The sequence below is a fragment of the Protopterus annectens genome, chromosome 10.part0, assembly GCF_019279795.1.
Source record: "Protopterus annectens isolate FY-2018-M chromosome 10.part0, PAN1.0, whole genome shotgun sequence".
NCBI lineage: Eukaryota > Metazoa > Chordata > Ceratodontiformes > Protopteridae > Protopterus > Protopterus annectens.
Window position 1 is genome coordinate 816,249,634 of NC_056744.1, and position 22,191 is coordinate 816,271,824.

Sequence of the window (22,191 nt, forward strand, 5' to 3'; positions counted from 1 at the left end):
GTAAGATGGGTTTTTAGGCAGGGCAGCTGTTGGGTTTATTAATAATTCTATAAGCTAGAGAGAGCTGTGCTGAATTCAGGTATTGAGGGAATTCTAGCCAGTTTAGCTTTTTGAGAGTGATACAATGGTGGCTGCATTTAGGTAAGCCAGTTGCAAAATTAGCAATTTTATGTTAACATGATTATAATTTGTTCTTTAGGGTTGTATGAAGATTAGTAAGAATAGGGGCCCCCATAAAGAAGGGAGGGGGGTAGGAGGGTGTTGGCTAGTGTTATTTTAGTAGAAGCATCTATGAGCTGTTTGTTTATATGAAGTTTGCCTAGTCTGATGTGTGTTTTTTAATTGTATTAAGTATGTGTTGTTTGAAAGTAAATTTAGAATCAATAGTAATGCCTACACGTTTTGCTTGGGTTACAATTTCAATTTTTGTTTTGTTCTGTGAAGATATTTCTAATTCATGTGACAAGCATTTTGAAGAGAACAGTAGGAGCTTAGTTTTATTTGGGTTATGCAGGAATTGTGCATTGCTTAGCCATGTTTCAGTTGAGATAAAGGAGTCTTGTGTAATTAAGAGATTGTGGGGGTTGTTGGATCTAGAGATAATTGTGGAGTCATCAGCATACTGGATGAGTGTACTTTGGAGAGAGGCAGTATGAAGATTGTTAATGAATATATTGAAGAGCAGGGGTCCTAATATGGACCCTTGGGGAGCTCCAGTATTGTTTACTTGATATTTGGATAGGCTAGATAACCATTTGACACATTGTTGCCTTTCAGTTAAATAGTTGAAGAACCACTTTTGAGTAGTTTGAGAGCAGCCTAGTGCAGAGAGTTGCTGTAAAAGTTTAGAATGAGACACTGTGTCAAAGGCCTTTGATAGGTTTAGTAAGATTACATATGTTAATTGGCCTTGTCTAAAGTTTTGTTTACAGTATCTGTAAAGGATAGCAAAGCTGTGGTAGTACTATGTGCAGGTCTAAATCCACATTGGGTGGAAGTAAGGAGATTGTTGGCTAAGACAAATTTCATTAGTTGTAAGTGTATACACTTTTCTTGTAGTTTAGATAGAGGGGAGAGAATAGAGATGGGTATATAGTTAGATAGTTCATTGTTTTTCCTCCTTTTTTCAAGGTGACTATGATGGCTTTTTCCCAGAGCTTAGGTACATAGGTTTGGTGATAGACCTATTGATTAATAAACTGACAGAATAGGCTATTGCTTCTTTGGTGAGTTTTAGATATTCTGAAGGAAGATTGGCAGCAGAGAGGGAACAAGGTCTTAGTTTTGTGAGAAATTTATGTACAAGTGAAGTAGGACAGAATGAAGAGAGAAAGTGTTTTTTGAAGTTTTTTTGAGGAATTTGGAATTAGGTGAGAATTTATGGAGCCTGTAGGGGTTGGAATTTCTACGGGGTTGGAGTTGGTGTTAGGTGAGGGAGGTTTATAAGTTTTTGTATACTATCTATTAAGTGGGAGTTAAACATGCCTGCTATTTGAGATGGCTCTTTATCTGGGGCTGGTGAGGTGTTTTGAGAAGACCCAGGTGGAAGGAGTGTTATAGATTTCCAGAACTTTCTAGGATTGTTTGCTTGGCTGGTTATTTGCTGAGTGAAATTATATATAATTATATATATATATATATATATATATATATGTATATATTAGTCTATATTAAAAGACCAAACATTCAAAACCAAGAATACGACAACTACAACACATAAACGCTGAACAGCTGAAACAGCAAAACACGTAAACATTGAAATACGGAACGCCGAACACATTTCTGCAAACAGCACCATACAGGTAAGTAAAACTTACTTAAACCTCAATAAACACAGTTTTGCAGGGGGGCAAGCCACCCTGTGCCCCCCACACACACTCTACTTATATATACCACCTCCGAGATTGCACTACAGTGGGGAAAAGGATATATTTTCTCTTCCGCACGATTACCCTGCTGGCCAAGGAAATACGTTCAACGTTCTGTATTTTGATATTTGTGTTTTGCTGTTTCAGCTGTTTGGCGTTTATGTGTTGCGATTGTCGTATTCGCGGTTTTGAACATTTGGTCTTTTAATATACGCCATATATATTATATATATATATATATATATATATATATATATATATATATATATATATAATATTGTCTGCAATGAGTAGTTTCTTTGCTGGATTGCGTAGTTGCTTGTATTTTACCTGGTTGGTTTCATTTTTGGTTCTCTGCAGTTCTCTCCAGGCTTGGCCCCTGGTTAGTAATATTTGCTTAGTGGCTTTTGTAAGCCAGAGTGTATGGGTTATTTTAGTCCTTTTGGTTCGTGGAGGAGCTAAGCTATTGAGAGTATTTGGGAAATTTTTTTTGGAGTGGCTTACAGCATCATCTAGTGGTAGTGTTTTTAAGGGGGTCCAGTTTATAGCTTTTAGGATACTATTGAAGAGCTGTGGATTGAATTTGGATAGGTTTCTAAAAATTTTGTAGTTATGGAGTTTATGCATGTAGGGATGAATTCTATAGGTGTATGCTGGTGAGTGGTCACTTAAATACTCCAACTCCAATACTCTTCCAAATACTCTAAGTGGATCATTTACTAGGATCCAATCTAAAATTATCCCCACTTGATTGTTTTTGTCCATTCTGGTTGGAGAGGTTAAACGTTGAGTGAAACCATGAAGGTAAATGTTACCTGTTGGGGGATCAGTGATAATATTTTCCTAATTAATGTTAGTATTGCCCATTATAATGGTTTAATTGGATATATTATTGGAAGTCCAGGAGAGAAAGTCTTCGAGAATTTGGATGTTTTGGCCAGGGGGTATATAAAGTGCTCCAATACATAAATGTTTAGAGTTATTTATATGCATAAGTGCTAAGAGTATTTCTGCATTGCCAAAGGAAGGAATTGATTTGGAGAGGGGGTGATTCACAAGTTGGAATGAAAGATTAATGCTACCCCACCTCCTTTTAATAGGTTCTAACAAGGAGGGACAATTTCAGAGTCTTGAATATGTAGTTTTAGCCAGGTGTCATAGATCACTACTATGTTTGGGAAGTGGAGTGTTAGCCATGCATGAAATTCTGTGATTTTGTTTTACTTATACTATGTAAGTATAGTGTGGCAAGTAGCAATGTTTGGTGGAGGTTGATTGGGAAGAGATGGTTGGTTGTGTAGGTCCAGGGTTGGGGTGAAGATTTCCACAGTGAAAATGTTTAAGTAGCTGGGTTTTGATATGGTGTAGAAGGTTAGACTTATTTGTGTGCCTGGAGGGATTGTATGGTGTTCATTTTATTTTGTTAGATGCAGGAAGGTAGCAACATTTAATAAAGTGAGTTGTGTTGTGTTCAATTAAGTATGGTTTAATCCTAGAGGAAGAATCTATATGGATATCGAGGGGAAACCTGGGTGGAATTTTTTTATAGTTGCTGGTATTGGAGTATAATTAAATGAGGTGGCATGAGGTGGCATGCAGGAGTATGCACAGCAGGGTGAGTGACAATACTGAGAAGTTACAGTGGTGTGTGGGCAGAGTCATAGCTTAGGTTGATGCTGGTTAGAGAAAAAAAGTATGTAAGTAGAGATAAACAGGAGCAGAGATAAAGAAAATATGACATGTATTATTGGTGGGGTTAAGGGAAAAGAGATATGTAATAGTGGTGGAGTTTGTGGAAGAATAGGTTATACTATGTATAAAACAAATATGATCAGTATGGAAATGGCTGTGTTGTGGGTGTGGAAGGGTTGGGGTAGGTGGAAATATGTTTACTGGATAATGGTTGTAGGTGGGAGGAGCTATAGATACTATAGATGTAATGGACAGGGGGATGGGTGGGAATGGGGGGTAGGGTAGGGGAGCGGAGTGAGCCCAAGCATAGCAAGGATGAATGCAGTGGGCAGGGCCAGTTGTCTGTTACCTTCAAAAGAAAAATAAGCAATCAAAAAAACTGTAAGTAAAGAGAATTAAATAGAAGGCAATACATATAGGTAAAAAGTATGGGCAGTGTTTTATTGGAGAGGGTATAGGCTGAGGAATATCCAGGTACTGAGATAAGGTACTTGTAGCAACAGTGCAAACTTTAGAGCTCAAGTAATGGTAATAGCAGCTAGGTTACACAGAGTAGTTAAAAAAATTGTATGGAGATGGATGAAGGATATGGAATTTCATGGGGGAGATAAAGGATATGGAATTTCAAGGGGGAGAAGAAGAGAAAGCATATATACAAATAGCAGACTAGAGGGGAGGGGAAAGAGCAGTCATATATCTCAGTAATGTGCAGACAGCATTTGAAAAAGAAACAAAATGCTGGCTTATACTTAAAAGATTGCATACAATGTAGAATAAGGCACTGGTTTTAGTAAGAAGGTAGTGACCATTTTAGGAAGGGTTAACAACTCTGTGCTAGTTGGCAACTGTACTTTGTTTGTTGTAGTTTAGATGGTCAGGGCTTGATTACAATGTAGAATAAGGTGCTGTTTTTTTGCCAGAAGCTAGTGACCATTTTAGCAAGGGTTGCTGGTCAGCAACAGTGCTTTTTTGTTATAGTTTAGACAGTCGGGACTTGATTACATCAGTTAGTGTTTTCCACAATGCAAAAGTAAAAAAATGTTACAAATTAACTGTCCAAGCACATCACCTGGATGACTCTCTAGTAGTGCAAGTAGGTGCTGGACTAAGAAAAAAAATCTATAAGGAGAGATAATTTTAAATCTATTCCAAGCATCACAGTCCCTTCATTTGTGAACTATAACATGAAATATATCCACAGAGAATGGAATTATCCCCCTTCCCCCAAAAACAATCATATCACAATTCATCTGGTAAGGCACAACAGCTACACATTATCAAAGCCCATGCACTAATAAGGTAAACAGCTTTCAGGTTAAACTATTAGTAATGGTAAAACTACTCACCAAATGTTACACAGAATTACGGTCGGGCAGGAGCACATCCACATTAGTTTATCCCCCTGTAAGGCATTTTTTCACTGTTAGTGTTTTTAAAACATGAAATGCCACTTGAAGCACAAGCCCCTTTTTAGTAAATCATTTCCCATTTGTGGGAATAAGACAACTTAGAGAATTAGATATGTAAACTAATGTAAACAAACTCAGTGCAACTACAAGTGACACACAGACACAAAGCATGCGTTAGCTTAATGGTAACCAACTGTGAATGCAACAACACAGTGTAAATTTTGGTATAGGGGCTATATGATTTTTTTAAATAAGGATTGAGACTAAAAAGGAGCTAATCATATATTGTTATAGCATATCAAGAAAGTATTGTTTGTTTATAAAATAGGCAAGTATAACATAAAAAGTTAGGTTACCTTGTAATAGCAGACTTCTTGTTGATTTTCTAACTTCTGTTTGTTATAGATGAGTATGAGATCTTTTCCAGTATTGTTTAAAAAAATACAAAGATAAAGAATAGACATGTTTATATAAGGAAAAAAGCAATCTTTAGCACTTTGTTATTATTAAGCGGAGGTATATCCATCTTATTAAAAGATACACACCTCCAGACTTGTTGCCCAACATGTTGTAGCCTGCTACAGATACCCCACAATGTCCCAGGACTCCCACTCTCCATTCCAGGACACTCTGGAAAACATCAAGGTCCAGCCTAATACCCTTATTCTGGGAGACTTTAACTACCCCTCCATTAGTTGGAGCAACTACTCCTGCTCCAACTCTTTTGCGCAACGTTTCCTGGAAATCATCAACTCCAATGCCTTGGACCAACTCATCCTCACCCCCACTAGGGATAACAACATTCTTGACCTAGTTATTACAAACATGGGGTACCGCTGCTCTACTCCTTTGATAAACCCCTCCCTGGTCAGATCTGACCACAAGTTAATCACTATTGATATCCACATCCCGCCCCCACCCCTGAAAAATTAAACCACAGTGAAAAACTTCCCCAAAGCTAATTTTGAGCTTCTAAGGACAGAAGTGTCAAGCTTCACATCATCCATAGAAATGGGGAATGGGAGTATGGTTGCTGAATCATACACCAAGGCACTATATGAGCACTTACACAGTTGCATAGATAGGACCATATCAAACAGAACCAAGATGTTCTCCTCCAAAAAAAGGAAGCCAATCTGGTGGACCCCTGCAATTAACAAACTCTACAACAGAAGGAAAAAACTGTTGCAGAAAAGGGTAAAGTCCGATGACTGGTAAAATTCGCTTGGAAAACTCAGTAAAGAACTGAGATCCCTCATCAAATCCACCAAAGCTAATTACTAAAGCAGTATTGCTACAGATACTAAGGACAACCACAAGGCATTCTTTAGTTATGTCAAGAATCTGCATAATAATACACAGATTTGCTCTGAGCTACAGCACAACTGCACCACTTATACTGAACCAACTGATATTGCCAATATCTTGTCAGACAGGTTTAGTGCGAACTTTACTCCCCCCTCGCCCCACCAAAGGGCCCATCCACATACCTGAGGAATACCAACTCCCTATTATCATGACTGCACAAGTAAAAACCACACTGACCAAAGCTAAGAATACAGCTTCCATGGGACCAGATAATATACCAGGTTGTGTCCTACACAACCTACAAAAAGAACTGGCACTACACCTGAGTGCCCTGTCAAACAACAGCCTCAGTTCTGGCTTTGTCCCCACTGAATGGCACACTGCTACAGTCATCTCACTCCACAAAGGGGGTGCGACTACTGATCCTGGAAACTACTGCCCCATCAGTTTGATGAGCCTGATCTGTAAGGCTATGGAACGTATTATTATGGATATTATACATAAGGATATAGGGGACCTTCAAATCCTGGACCCCATGCAGTTTGGATTTGTGAAAGGCAGATCATGTCTGCTCAATCTGATAGACTTCTTTGAAGCTGTCCCCAGAGCGGTGGGTGAAGGCAAGGCTGTCCATACAGCCTACATCTATCTAGCCAAAGCCTTCAACACCATCCCACACTCTGGAATCATTGATAGGCTCACTAATCTGGGCATTAACTCATACATTACTAGATGGGTTGCCAAGTGGCTCACTGACAGAACGCACATGGTGAAAGTAGTTGCCTCCCAATCTGACTACTGGGCAGTTACAAGTGGAGTCCCACAAGGATCTGTTCTGGGTCCTCTCCTGTTTGGTACCTACTTCTCTGAAGTTCAAGCCAACACCAAGGTACTCTGGTTAACCAAATTCACGGATGACTGCAAACTGGGAGCTATTATTGATTCTCAAGCTGATGTGGACATCCTACAAAAAGGCATAATGGAAACCAATGACTGGTGCCAAAACCATGGCCTTGGGCTCAATGCCAAAAAATGCATCATCATTCCCTTCAGGAAAAACACGGTGCCCACAAACTACCATATTGAAGGGAACCCACTTAACTCTAAAGGTGTTATAAGGGATCTAGGGGCACAGGTATATAGCAGTCTCTCCTTGGACAACCACATTGCCACTATAGTTAGGAAGTCTTTCTATGTAGCACATCTCCTCACAAAAGGTTTCTCATCCAGGAAAAAAGTTCATTACCTCTCTCTACTCAGCCCTCATCAGACCCATTATAGAGTACAATGCCCCAGTTGGCATGTACCTCACTAGACACCTCCAGCAAATGGAAAGGCCACAGAAGTTCCTCACTAAGAGGATCTTAGGACTCAAACATGTGCCTTATGCAGATAGACTTAAAAAAAACTCAAACTTTACTCCATCTCATATCGCCTGCTTAGAGGTGATCTCTGCTTCACATACAGAGCCATGTCTGACTCAGTTTTGCTAGACATGCTTCATCTGAAAAAATCCCAATCCCTCCGTGCTACTCATTCCAAAGACCTCAACATTATCACCAAATTAAACAGAACCTGCTGGAGGGATAGGTTCCTAACCCAGTGACTTCCAATACTCTGGAATAAACTCCCCATTCACATCAAGCAGAGCACCTCACTGGCCCTCTTCAAGAGAAATCTTGATGAGTGTATGGGAAATAGGAAATTCACCCCAGGGATCACTTTAATTGCATTGCTAGATAGGGGCATAGGGAACTAACGTCTGGTAAGCCAGATGACTGGGAATACTATTGGGTTAGGCTTGCACTGGCTCCAGGGCCGTTAGCCTAGTACTTACCTGTGAACCTAAATAAATTAAGAAACCAGTAATTTTTCTCTTCATTTCTTCTTTTTTTCATTTACCTTCCATCCATTTTTCTCTGCATGTCTCTTCAAGGATATAATGGGCCAAACAATATATTCTGTTTGTTCTAATATTTCTTGTTTTTTAGATATGACAAAGCAGGATGCAGATCTTTGAAGAGTTTAGTTTTGTCTGAAAGGAAAATCTTTAATTTAGCAGGAAACATTAGATGTCCTTTTATTTGTTTTTTCTTAAGTTCTTGAAAAGAGAGGAATACATTTTCTCTTGGATACTACTGCTGCAGAATAGTCATTGTCAAAATAAATGTTGCATCCATCTATTTTGAATGGTGATTTAGTCCAGGCAGCCTTAAGAACAAGCAATCTATCTTGAGAGGAAACCTTTAACAATAATAAACCTCTCTGAGAAGTATTGTTTTTAGATGCAGGAGCAACTAAGGATCTATGTGCTCTCTCTATTCCACATGAGAGTGCTTCTGGTAATTCTAATATTTTAGGGAGCCAGGAAGATAAAAACTAATCATATTATTACCTTTGGTTCTTTCAGATAATCCAAATATACAGATGTTATTCCTGCAAGATCTGCTTTCAAGATAATAAATTTTGGCTAGGAGAAGTGTATTTTGCTTTAACAGGAACTCAATATTATTTTCATCCTCATTCAGTCTTCCTTCTATGTAATTTAAAGAATCTTCAATGCCTGATATCTGGGTCTTCTGTAGCTTCAGAGCTTCATCGATGTGTTCCAGTTGTTTGGAATAGTTCTGTTTAAAATCTTCAATTTTGGTGTCCAATTTATTTGTCTTGAGTGATAAATCTCGAATGTTAGTACTGAATGAATGTGTTTTTTGAGTACTGAATCATGAGAAGTTCCCTTTGTATGACTCATTGTAAGGCTGGATACAGTGATGAATATTTCCCTTGAGGAATTTGACAGGAAACTAATGGAATATGTAAAAAACATTTTGATTCGGTCCTTAGGCACTGCAAGATTTATCAAAATTCACTTAGGTTGTTTAGAATTATTTAGAAATATAATTTCCTGCTAGAAATATGTGTTGAAGCAGAGCAGGATAAAAGTGGTGCTGCCCTGCTGCATCTTGGCCACTCCCTCCATTTCATTAACTTTAAGTGAGATGAAGTGATATGAAATGAATACAAATTCACAGAAAATTACTCTGACCCACAAGATAATCATTAAAAAAAATCCAAACATATTCTGGAGTTCAGTTAAGAAAAATTTTCAACCTTGCTCTCTTACCTCACCAAAACTCTATCCAGACTTATCCCCCTCAGAGAAAGCTACAAAATGTAACATTTTCTTCATCTGCATCATAGCCTATCTTACCTCGAGTTTTCCCTAACCATTTAATATTCCTCAAAACTTTCCTGGTTGTGGCATCTATGCCTTCAGTCTCCAACCTGTATCAACATCTCATGTTACTAAAGAAACTTAAAACTTGTTCTCCTTCTGGTGATGATCTCCTTGCTGAGTACTTTAAACTTACTGCAGACTCTATAGCTTATTGTCTCAATTCTCATTAACAGATCTATTCAAGACTCCCATGTCCCTGCCCTGTGTAAAAAAATTCTTCATTATTCCCCTCCATAAAAAGGTAACTCCTCTGAAATCTCTAACTTTAGGCCAATTGCCATCTTGCCCCCCTTTTCCAACATCCTGGAAAAGTGTATTCATAAGCAACTCATTCAGTAATTCTTGCAAAATGATCTTCTATCCCCAGCACAACATGGTTTCTAACCAGGCCACAACACCCAGTACAGGCCTCCCCAGTTTTTCTGACACCATTAAAAAGACTAGAGACCAAGGAAAGTTTCTCTCTTCTCTTTTTCTAGACCTTTCAAAAGCCTTGTCATATGAGAAACTTCTGACACAAATGCCATCTCTGGGCCTTTCCAAACCAACTCTTCTATGGTTGTCTAACTACCTAGCTGAAAGCTATCAATCTGTCAAATGGCTTTCTTCTTTCTCTTTATTTCTACTTAAAACAGGTGTTCCTCAAGGCTCTATAAATCATGACACAAAATGCCAACTCAGTCGAACTGTGGCTACATCAAAATAAACTTTTACTTAATCCAGGAAAGACTAAACTACTACTGTTTTTTCCAAAGTCTCATGTCAATGCTAAAAGTAATTTCTACATTACCTCTTTTTAAATAATACAGCTATTGAAGTAGTTACCCATGCCAAATTGCTTGGAGTCACCATAGATGACAACTTAAAGTTTGATCTTATCATATGCAAAACTATAGAAAAAACCCTCAAAAGCTAGGTCTGTATAAAACAAAACACTTCCTTATGCCTTCTAGTGGAATCACCCTAGCTATCACCTATCTTTTATCCTGTCTTCTCTAAGCCCCCCCTATTTTGACTAACATCCAGACCTCTCTTATATTACAACTGGAACAATGTTATAATAAGATGCTGTCAAGTCAAAACCCTCACATCAACTAGCCCATATGCAGCGTCTTCTAACCTATAAAATACTATATAACCCCTCTACTTGCTCTTCTGTCTCCTCTTAACTTCATCACTTTTTCCCAAATTGCCCTCTGCACTCCAAAGACATAAACCTGCTTGAAATCTGTAAACCAAAAAAAAGTATGGGACAAAGTTTATACTCACACTGTATATCCAAACTGTGGAACTCTATCCCACATTCAATCAGAGCCATATCTAGCCTGCATGTGTTTAAGTCCTCTCTCAAAGAATTTCTCACTCACTCATGGCTATGCCCATGTACATCACTCGTATGATCTATATTAACAAACACTTTACATTCTTACTAACCTAATCTGTCATCATACTAACTATACCTTTCAACACCTTCCCTCTCCCTACTCTTAGGGTGGACATGTATTAGACTGTACTTCGAATACATTTTTATATACTGATTTGTCATTTTTTTCATGTCTTTTTATTTTTACATCACTAGTGTCACCTCATGCTTTATTTTTCCTATGTATTCCAATACCAAACTTATGTATATATGTTTTTTGATTACATTTGTACAAGTGTTTTATCTGATGTTGTTTAACTATGTTTAGATTTTCTCCCTGGGTGCCTGTTAAACATTGATATCTATTACCCAGTCAGACTTTCCTGGTAAACCACTGTCAATTAATAAATGAATAATACATAAATATTTAAAAATGTCTCTGACTTTATGCCTTTGTTGCCCCATTACTTTTGATTTTATATGGAATTCATGAGTAAAGTAGTTGATACTTATGTTTAAGGATGATCTTATATTTAGAATATTTTAGAAAAATATAATTTATTTACCATGTTATGGATCTGTCTTTCCAAATCAGTGAAAAGAATGCAAGTTATCTGACTCTATATGGACTTTGCATAGCAATATCCAGAGTAGAATAAAAGCAGCCCCTAGAAGAAAAAGACTCTGCAGCTAAGATACCCAGATATGAACTTTACTTCTGGTCAGCTTATTTTCCAGTAAAATTCAGTTTCTCTGTTTATTGATATTTGTCAGTAGCTAAAGACAATTTTGTTTAATTCTAAGTTTATATTACACTGGTAAGTGTAAGTGCATGTGTGTCTGTGTGTGTCTGCATGTGTGTGTGTATGTGTGTGTCTGAGTGCATGCATGTGGGTCTGTGTGTATGCGTACATGTCTGCATGTGTGGGAAGGCATGCACGTGGATGTGCGTGTGTTTGCATGCATGTGGATGTACGTGCGTGTGCATGCATGTAGATGTACGTGCATGTGCATGCATGTGGACACATGTGTGTGTCTGCATATGCGTGAGCATGGACCCCCCGTGTGAGTGCATGCACGTGGACCCCCCGTGTGAGTGCATGCATGTGGACCCCCCATGCGTGTGCATACATGTGGACCCCCATGTGAGTGCATGCACGTGGACTCCCCCGTGTGAGTGCATGCACGTGGACTCTCCATGCGAGTGCATGCACGTGGACTCTCCATGCGAGTGCATGCACGTGGACCCTCCATGCGAGTGCATGCACGTGGACCCTCCGTGCGAGTGCATGCACGTGGACCTCCGTGCGAGTGCATGCACGTGGACCTCCGTGCGACTGCATGCACGTGGACCCTCCGTGCGACTGCATGCACGTGGACACCCCGTGTGACTGCATGCACGTGGACACCCCGTGTGACTGCATGCACATGGACACCCCGTGTGACTGCATGCACATGGACCCCCCCGTGTGACTGCATGCACATGGACCCCCCGTTCGAGTGCATGCACGTGGACCCCCGTGCGAGTGCATGCACGTGGACCCCCCGTGCGAGTGCATGCACATGGACCACCCAGTGCAAGTGCATGCATGTGGACCACCCCATGCAAGTGCATGCACGTGGACCCCCGTGCGAGTCCCGTGCGAGTGCATGCACGTGGACCACCCCGTGCGAGTGCATGCACGTGGACCACCCCATGCGAGTGCATGTACGTGGACCACCCCATGCGAGTGCATGCACATGGACCACCCCGTGCGAGTGCATGCACGTGGACCACCCCGTGCGAGTGCATGCACGTGGACCACCCCGTGCGAGTGCATGCACGTGGACCTGCGCATGTGTGTGTTGCTTTCTGTGTAATTTATTTTCATACTGAAATGGTTAATCCTTTTATATTTATGTAGAAGAGGAGACTGAAGGCACACTGGAAAAAAGTTCAGAAAACCACTCTGTAGAGGTGAAAGGAAGACAGGGAAGCAGAGGTATAAGTTGAAAGGAAGTGAGCAAAAGGAATTAGGAGGGTGAAATTAATTTTATGTACAATGGTGAAAAGAAGAAAAAAGGAACTAAATTAATTTCATTAAATTATGTTTAACAAAGAGGGAAATGTGTGCAGGGATACTATAGGTGTAGAACGTGCATTCTTAGAAGATTTCAATGAATGTATAAAAATGTTATTGATTAAAACTAAATTTAATAAATCACATATAAAGCCTATTTTGACCTGTGTATAGTCCGAAAATTCAAGAAGATAATTCTTAATGTATGCAGTGCCAGTGTCATTGGGTATGACTCTAAAAAGTGAATTAACATCCAGAGTCACAAAGTAGAAGTCACTTATTATATTATTAGTTGACCAGTTTGACAACTGATAAATAAAATTAGCCATGTGCTTAATATTTGTGCCAGTCTCCATCAGAAACTTTTTCAAATGAATGTCCAAGTACTTGGATATAGGCTTTGTAGCTCACCCCTGAGCTGACACAATCGGTTTAATTGGTGATGAGGTGGTTGACTTATGTTTTTTCAGTATACCATATATAATTGGTATTTTGGGATGTTCTGTTGTTAAATATTGTAATAGGTCACTTTCAATGCATGAGTCCACAGTGTCTCTAATAATATCATTAACTTGTCACCTATTTATTGGAATGTAGTAATTTGTCTTAAGTAACCCATGCATGGTTTGAATATAATAAGTGGTGTCCAGAACAACAGTTCCTCCACCTTTATCAGTATTTTTGATTACAAAGGTCTCTTTCTGGAAATGAAAACAAAGTGCTTCACTTTCTTTAGAGGTCAGGTTATAAAATTTATTTTGTTGAATTTGTTGGCTGACTTTATAAATGTGACATTCCAGTGCCGTCTCAAAAGCCAACACCATACAATTACTAGCTGGGATGAACATACTCATTCTTTTTAGTTTATTAGGTGTGTATTCATTATCACCAAACAATATTTTCAGGTTTAACATTCTTGTAAAGTGTTTTAATTCTATTAAAGATTGCACTACATCCATCTGTTGTGCAGGTATAAAAGTTAAACACTTAGATAACAAGAAAAGTTCATCTACAGTTAAAACATATGATGAAATATTAAATGCCCTGTTTTTGGTGATCAGTGAATCCTTATCTGGCTCCATGTTATCGGGCGATGATAGGAGTTCTGTCTTGTTGCGGTAACTTCTTAGATGTTCTGAAATTGGCAGTGGGTCTTCTTCTAAAAGGGAAAAATCCAAAGGGTCCAATGCTGACATATTGTTCACATCCACTGTAATTGTATATTGTTTAAGTTGTGGGTTTCCTTCTTCGTTTCTTTGAATTTGCTGCTGTGCATGACGCATTTGCTTACTAGCATCCCTATTGAACCATCTAAAGATGTTGCCAGTTTTGAAATCAGAGATATTTCTTTGTAACTTTTTCTTTTTGGTCTCATTTAAGCTTTTTTCAAAGGCAGCAATTCTGTCTATGGTCTTTTGCAGTCATTTGGAGTGTTCGTTGAGTTCTTTTGTAGAAAGTAAGTATGCATACAGTGACTCAACTTCATTCCATTATTGCTTCTCTATGGGATCAAAGAAAGCCACCATTAGCTCCATGTAACGGAACAACAGCTTAAATTTACGAGCTGCCAATGTCTCGGGAGGTCTGGATACTTATTTTTATTAGATGGCATTTTAAGTATCCTAAGGCATCTAGGAGCAATATTACTTTGTAAATAAATGGTAAAGCTCAAACTCTGCCATTGCAGATGTTTGAACATAGTCGCTTTTTGCTCAAATTGTTGTCATTTTCATAATATTGTGCTAAAACCTCAGAACCTTGTTCATTGTGATGGTTAAAAGGTTCGATGGTATCCTCTATACCTGTAAACAACGGGTTATCCTTGATGTTGATCAAATCTGATACTGATATAAAAGTTCTTGGAGGCATATTACTGGTAAAGGGAATTTTTTTAATAATTAGACAACTATTGCATTTTTTAGAAAATTATTTTTATTAAAACTGCATTCTATGCCATTAAAGTGATATTATATGAGCTCTGCACAGCTGCTACATTTAAAATAATAATATTTAATTAAGAAACTGAGCCATAATTAAAAAAAACTTTAATTTTTACCATGTGCATAATTTTTCTGCTCAATATGAAATCAGTAACAAAACATAGTATGACAAAAAGCTTAAAATGGCTTCAAGACTTACCATTCTTAACATATATCAGATGACTGTTGTGCTTCCATAGTGTGTACAAAGATCAAACTAGTTTTAATATTCCAAGTTACATATAACGGAACAAAAAAGGTTTATGGTTCTTTATTATGCTAGAGCGTCTTCTGTGTGGAGGCATGCGTGAATGGGCGTGCCTTCGTTGAAGGTTGTGCGTCAGGGCTGGTAACTCAGCATGTAAAAATCCCCTACCAAACATTAGCGGACTGCAGTTCCACTGTGGCGACCCCATAAGCCGAAAGACACAGCAACAATTATGCACTACCATATATGTCACTAATACAATTATGACTTATATTCTCAATTCTTACAAATTTGTGCTCAACATAACAGATGTAGACATAATTGCAGTTATCTTCTGGCATTTTGATCACAAATAGATGTTAACTGGTATCATCCATCCAGCAGTTTTGAGTTGCATCTGACCCCTATATCCATCTCATGTACAGCCTCTGCTGTCAGTATAGTTTAGTGAGCAGAGAAAGGAAGTTAGATTGAGATTGCAAGGCATGTCTTCAGGACATGGAAAGAAACTGAAGTATCTGAAGAAACACATCTTGACATAACGCAGACCTGCAGACTTCCCACAGAAATCACACCAGCTGAAAATCGAACTGCTGTGGGGCAGCTTTGCTACTCAATGAACCATTGTCCCACTTACTCATATCAGTTAATACATTGCTATGTTCTTTTTTTATCATTCTAATAATTAATAAGTGACATGTAATTCATTGTTCCTTAACAAAATGGAAAAAAGTTATTGATCAGTACTTCCAAATATGGCTCATAGCTAGACAGTTTGTCAGATATAATCATCTAATGATGGATCAGTGAGCATAATTGGTTTTAATACAGTTAACTAGAAGAAGTACCTTTTTACACAGATATTTTGTGTTAAAAAATGAATGAAAAAAAAGTAAGGTGCTTCATAGATTCAAAGCTAGCAGTCAGTGGTATCCACATAGTTATTTAGAAATTTAATATTATTCATTATTTTTAATTAATTAACATTTGTTTCCTGGGAATGCCCAGATAGGCAGAATAACCTCTTTTCATCTGAATCCATAATGAATTACATTAAATGTACAGTTACAATGGCTGTACATGTACAAAAATTTAATCAAATCAAATGATTACAAATAATGCACATAAAAATATCATATAAGAATTATAGTGATGGACAGAATTGCCCAGAATTCTTCAGGTGAAGAGAAATTAAAAAATATAGTTGGAGTTATTAGGTTGTATTACATGTAGTTAGGGAGGTTTGTGATGCATTACAGTACAGAACACGTGGAAGGAATTATCATGGATTTGATAAATAATGACACAGGAAACCTACAGACACCGGACCCTACTCAGGGTGGGAGGTTGGCATAATGGTTAAGGTGTTTGCCTTACAGATACAAGGTACAGGGTTTGATTCTCACAGGGGGTAATTGGCTAGGCTTAAAATGGCCCATAAGGGCAATTAGCCTAGTACTAAACTATGAACCTATGAACCTATGGAAAATTTAGTAGTGATCATGTATCATACTTACATGAAAAAGTGGTAATTTTATGAGACTGTATTACAATTGTGTTATTTCCTGTTAGCTTCTCTTCAGTTTATCTCTAGTACTAAGTGTCAAAGAGAGAGAGAGAAGAAATTAAGGGTGGAAGGTAGTGGAACATGAGAGACTGGGTAATGAAAAGTTTTTTTAGGTTAAGCAAGAGTGTTACAATAGAGCTTGTTACGATAGAGCTGGTGAATGATGGGGAACAAAAGTTGTTAAATTGGTGAGGAAAGTAGCCTTGTACAGAGATACTGGAGATGGGGTAGAGATACTTACAATATTTATAGTTAGTAGATTAAGCTAGATGATCTAGAAAGCCCATACTATGTACTTGAATGAATTGGAGACATTCCCCATTCAAACCAACACAATATTCATGGGCGACTATAACTATTGCAGCATTAAGAGGGAATCGTACGCAACCTCAAATGTGCAGGCCCAGAGATCCCCAGACTTTGTTTACACAAACACCAGAACAGCTAGTCTGCAGGCCCACCAGAGGTAGAAGTATCCTGACCTGGTCCTCACAATGAGGAATGATGCACTCCCCCTGGTGTAAAGTCCTCATTGGTCAGGTCAAATGACAGATGTCTCCTTCGCAATAAATATTAAACCTGGACCTCCACTAATCTCAGAACATGTAAAAACATTCCATGCCTATCTACCTCCTACTAAGCAGCAGTCTAGCAAAATTCTGTGCTCCCCACAAACCATGAGAACACAGCTTCCTATGTGGAATTGTTCACAGAAACTCTATTCAGTCATATAAATAGCTACATAGAGACAGCTGTAACTACCAGGAATTAACATAGGACAACCTCCTAAAACAAGCCATTTTGGTGGGATCCCAGAATAAATAGGTTATATAAGAAAAGAATGTAAATCATGTCCAAAGACAGGAAGGGCATTATCCAGCAAGGAAAAAACTCCCTCATCAATCTGAACAAGCAACTCAGGGGACTACTCAAGTCCACCAAAGCCAAATCTGAAATAAAAGTAGCCTCCCACTCTAAGGGCAACCATAAGACTACAACCTTAAATGCACCGCCCCCCCCCCCCCCCCCAGGAAATACTCTCGTTATTTTTCCACCAACTACCACTAGAGACCAAGTCCTTACTACACTCGCTAAGGCCAAAACCACTGCTTCATTGTGGCCTGACAATATTCCATGATTCTCCTGAATAGCATAAAACATGACTGTCATGCCTGCTAGATTCTCTATTTCACCATAGCCTCCAGACAGGCTTCATGAAAAACAGAGGACTGGAGTTGTTATCCTTTATACAAATGGGGTCTCCCAAGTCTCATACAAGGCCATGGAAGGAATTATCATGGATTTGATAAATAATGACACAGGAAACCTACAGACACCAGACCCTACTCAGTTTGGTTTTGCCAAAGGTAGATCATTCCTACGTAACCTGGTGGACTTCTTCAAGAAGATCAGCAAAGCTATAGACAAGTGCAAAACACTGGGCACTGTCTACCTCGACCTGAACAAGGTGTACAACAAAATACCTCACTCAGGCATTGTAGATAAACTTACAAAATTAGGCATAAACCCATATGTCACCCAATAGATAGTTGGCTGGCTCGCTGACAGGACAAAAGAAGTTAGAATAGGGGAATCCACCTCCACAAAGAAGCCAGTCAATAGTGGATTCCTACAGGGATCAGTACTCTGGCCCTTTCTTTTGGAATCTACTTCTGTTTTGTCAGGGGCCTCTAGCTGACTAGATGACTGCAAACAAAATGTGGTCATTAAATCTCCTAAAGGCAAAGATACCCCTCAAGACAGCCCGATGCAAACAAACAACTGTTGCCAAAGCCATGGTCTAAAATTCAATATGAAAAAATGCATAACAGTACCATTTGGAAAACAACCACCCCCCCAGCAATTACTGCATTAATAATACACCCATAAAAGCAGACCCAGTGGTCAGGGAACTGGGAGTGCATATTGACAGGAACCTGACCTTTAACCACCATGTATTCACTGCAGAGAGAAAATAATTCTACATTGTACAAGTTATAAGTAGAGAGATGACATTCAGACCAAAGAAGGTCATGGCTCCACAGTACTCGTCTCTCATCAGACCAATCATCAAGTACAATGCACCCTTAAGCATGCACTTGACCAGGCACTTGCAACAACTTGAAAGACCACAGAGGCTCCACACAAAAAGAATGCATGGGAGTCAACAATTCCTATGTGGACCATCTCAAAACCCTGTCCCTGTACTTGGTCTCCTACAGAGTGATGAACAGTGATCTATGCCTATCCTACAAGGCATCCTCTGATCTCACACTGATAGATTTGTTGCACATCCACAAACCAAATAGCATTGGAAATATCTATTATAAGGACCTAAACCTCATCTTGGCATAAACAGGGCAAGTTGGAGGGACAGGTAGGTATCTCAAAGTTACTGTTCTCTGCACCAGGTTTCACATCCATGTGAAACAAAACTCATCCCTAACCCTATACAAACTTGGATAAATGGATCAGTAATGTCAAATTTACCCAAACTTGGACAAATGAATGAGAAATGGCAAATTTGCACCTATGTCCCTACTTGACAATGGCAGCCTTTGATCACTTTGTGTGTGCATCATAACTGTAAAATTTCTTGGGGGATTGACACATTTATTTATTTATTTAAGTTTGATGACCGGTGAAGTCCACTGGGCCATAAAGAGCCCGTTTTCAGTGGAGGCCCAGGGAGAAAAGCTCCAAATATTGCAATTGACATATTACAAGTTACAAAAGAATAACAAAGATTTGTACAGAACAATTAAAACATTTACAGAAATATAAGGCATTATGTAATAAGCTTTTAGTGAGTTAACATTTAAACAGAAGGTTACTAGCCCTTTTGGAGGTTGGGTAAACTGAACATTTGCAGAAAAAGACATATTTGTCAAATAAGCTCTTTGTAAGTAAACATTAAACAAGTAGCCACTAGCCCTTTGCAGGTTAGGTAGACCATTTGCATGGAGAGAGTACAAGACAATTGGATTATGGAAAGTGTAGTACATTAGATAGCAGAGAAAATCAGTCCCTGGTAGGGGGAGACTGTTTTAGGTTGAGATGAAGCAATAGAATTGGTAAATGGTAATTTACCAATGTCAGGAATGCTGAATTCACGTCAGAAATATATTGTTAAATTTGGGGCAGACTTGGCTAGGCTTAAAATGGTTCTTGGACCATTAACCTAGTAACCACTATGACCCTATGAACAATGAAATGGTAACGCATAGTGCAAATAAATTTATTCCAGCAGTTTTAGGTAGTGATCCTGTTTTCATCCATTGGTGTGCTGCTATTTCTTCAGTCTTTTTTCAGGCTCCTATGTTTTGTGTGTGTCCAGGTGTGGCATTGTTTCTGTTCAGCCTATTCCATTTCCATGACTGCAGTTGGGATGTTAAAGAGCCCTAATTGTACTTCCTTTATACCTGACAGGTGTAGTGGATCATAAATCTGAAACTTGTCATATATTATCAGACATCACTTGCAAATGACATATTAATCATCTCACTAAATATTTCTTCAAGCAACTGTATTCTCATACTAAATCTGGGTTCCCCAGTTTCACTCTCAAGTTTGCCTTTATTTAGTACTGAAAATGATTCGGAGTTCTGAATGTCAAGTCAAACTGCAAAAGTAAGTTTGGATGCAAATATTAACACCTGTTTACAAAAAGATAATGCTGTAAAGGACCATGATGTGACCGTTTTTTTATTACTTCTCCAACGTTTTCCTCAGCTTTTCAAATACCTTTCTTTTTGGCCACTCCTGATGGAAATTTGTCAGCAAACACAACATATTTTACAAACAAATATCACTGCACATTTGATTTCTTATTTGTACCAAGACTTGTGTATAAATTATACAAAACAGCACTCCCATCTTTTTTGAGAACCATCCTGACAGTAGTTTTCAAAATGTGCAGTGCACATCAACTGTCTTTCTCTTTTTCATGGGCCATGTCTCAGGCATATGATATAAATTGTCTAGGCCAGCAGCAAAATTCTAAATTAGGTTAGATATCCAGAAAGCAGAAACACTTTGACTGTATTTCTGAATCTGTTTTTACAAACAAACGAACCAGCTATGGTAAAAGTGCTATAAATACACATATAATTGCAAGACAGTTGTGCACATAAACCTTTCAGACAGTTCTATGAAAAATGTTCAAGAGAAAAATAATAGTTCAGAAAAATTCTGTCTAATCTAAAAATGTATATATAGAACAATGGTGCACCATACAAGCACATACAGGAAACTACAAGTTAAAGTCACTTCACAAAAATCAATCAAGGAAAAGAACCATGTGTGACAAACAGGCATGCAGTAGTACAACAGACAAAGTATGGTTGGAACATGTAATGGTGTGCTGCTTAATTGTATACAAACTTACAAACAGACACACACACACTCAAATACTGTACTTCTAAAATCTGCATTGACAGAGGTACACATTGTAAGTATTAAAGGTATGAAGGGAGCAACTGTGAGTGCATGCCCCTCAACCTAAAGATTTCAGAGCTTTCGAAAGACGAACACATTCAGCCAAAAATCTGAGCACCTAAATATTATAAAAGTTGAATACCAAATCGCATACAACTATTCTCACTTCCTGTAGGACTGCCAGATACTGCTCAGAAGCAGGACAACTGTGAGGGACAAAAATGACACAAAAATATAAGCAAATAGTAAAATCTGTAGCCTTTATTGGATGATATTGTAAAAATGTACCTCATAAAATTATTTATTCTTGCTTCTGGAAAAGGAGATGTAAACTATGTGTCTATTTTAATTTTGTATATATATATATATATATATATATATATATATATATATATATATATATACACACACACACACACACACACACACACACACACACACACACACACACTTCATTTTTCATATGCATTCACTGTTCTACACTGTGCCATCCTCATGCATGGTGCACGTCTTATTTTATACCAGTGATTCACTGTTTCCTATTGCTGCTCTAGTTACACATCGCCTCTTTCCATTCTTCCCTTTCTTTTCCTCTTACCCCTCTCATTTTCTTCTGTTTTATACTTCTTACAATGTCTAGAAATCTGTTGTCCAGTTCCCATATCATTTCTCCACATCTTTTGGGTTTTAAGTACCATGATGGGGATGAACTCCATTCCTAAGTCAGGGTATAATTAAAGTTCATTTTTATTTTTTTTTATTTTATTTTGCATTTGTTAACCGGGTTAGTCCAACTGAGCTTTTGGCTCATTTTCAGTGGAGACCCGGGGAGAAAAGCTCCTCAGCAACTTTAAAAATTTAACAGTTAAAATTTAATTTACAATACTCTGAAAATTACATTAGGGTACAGTGTCATATAGAAGGAATAATGCCTAAATAATTCTTGTTCATAGAGGTTCATAGATTAGTACTAGGCTAATTGCCCTTGTGAGCCATTTTAAGCCTAGCCAATTATCCCTTGTGAGACTCAAACCCTGCACCTTGTGCTTATAAGGCAAACAC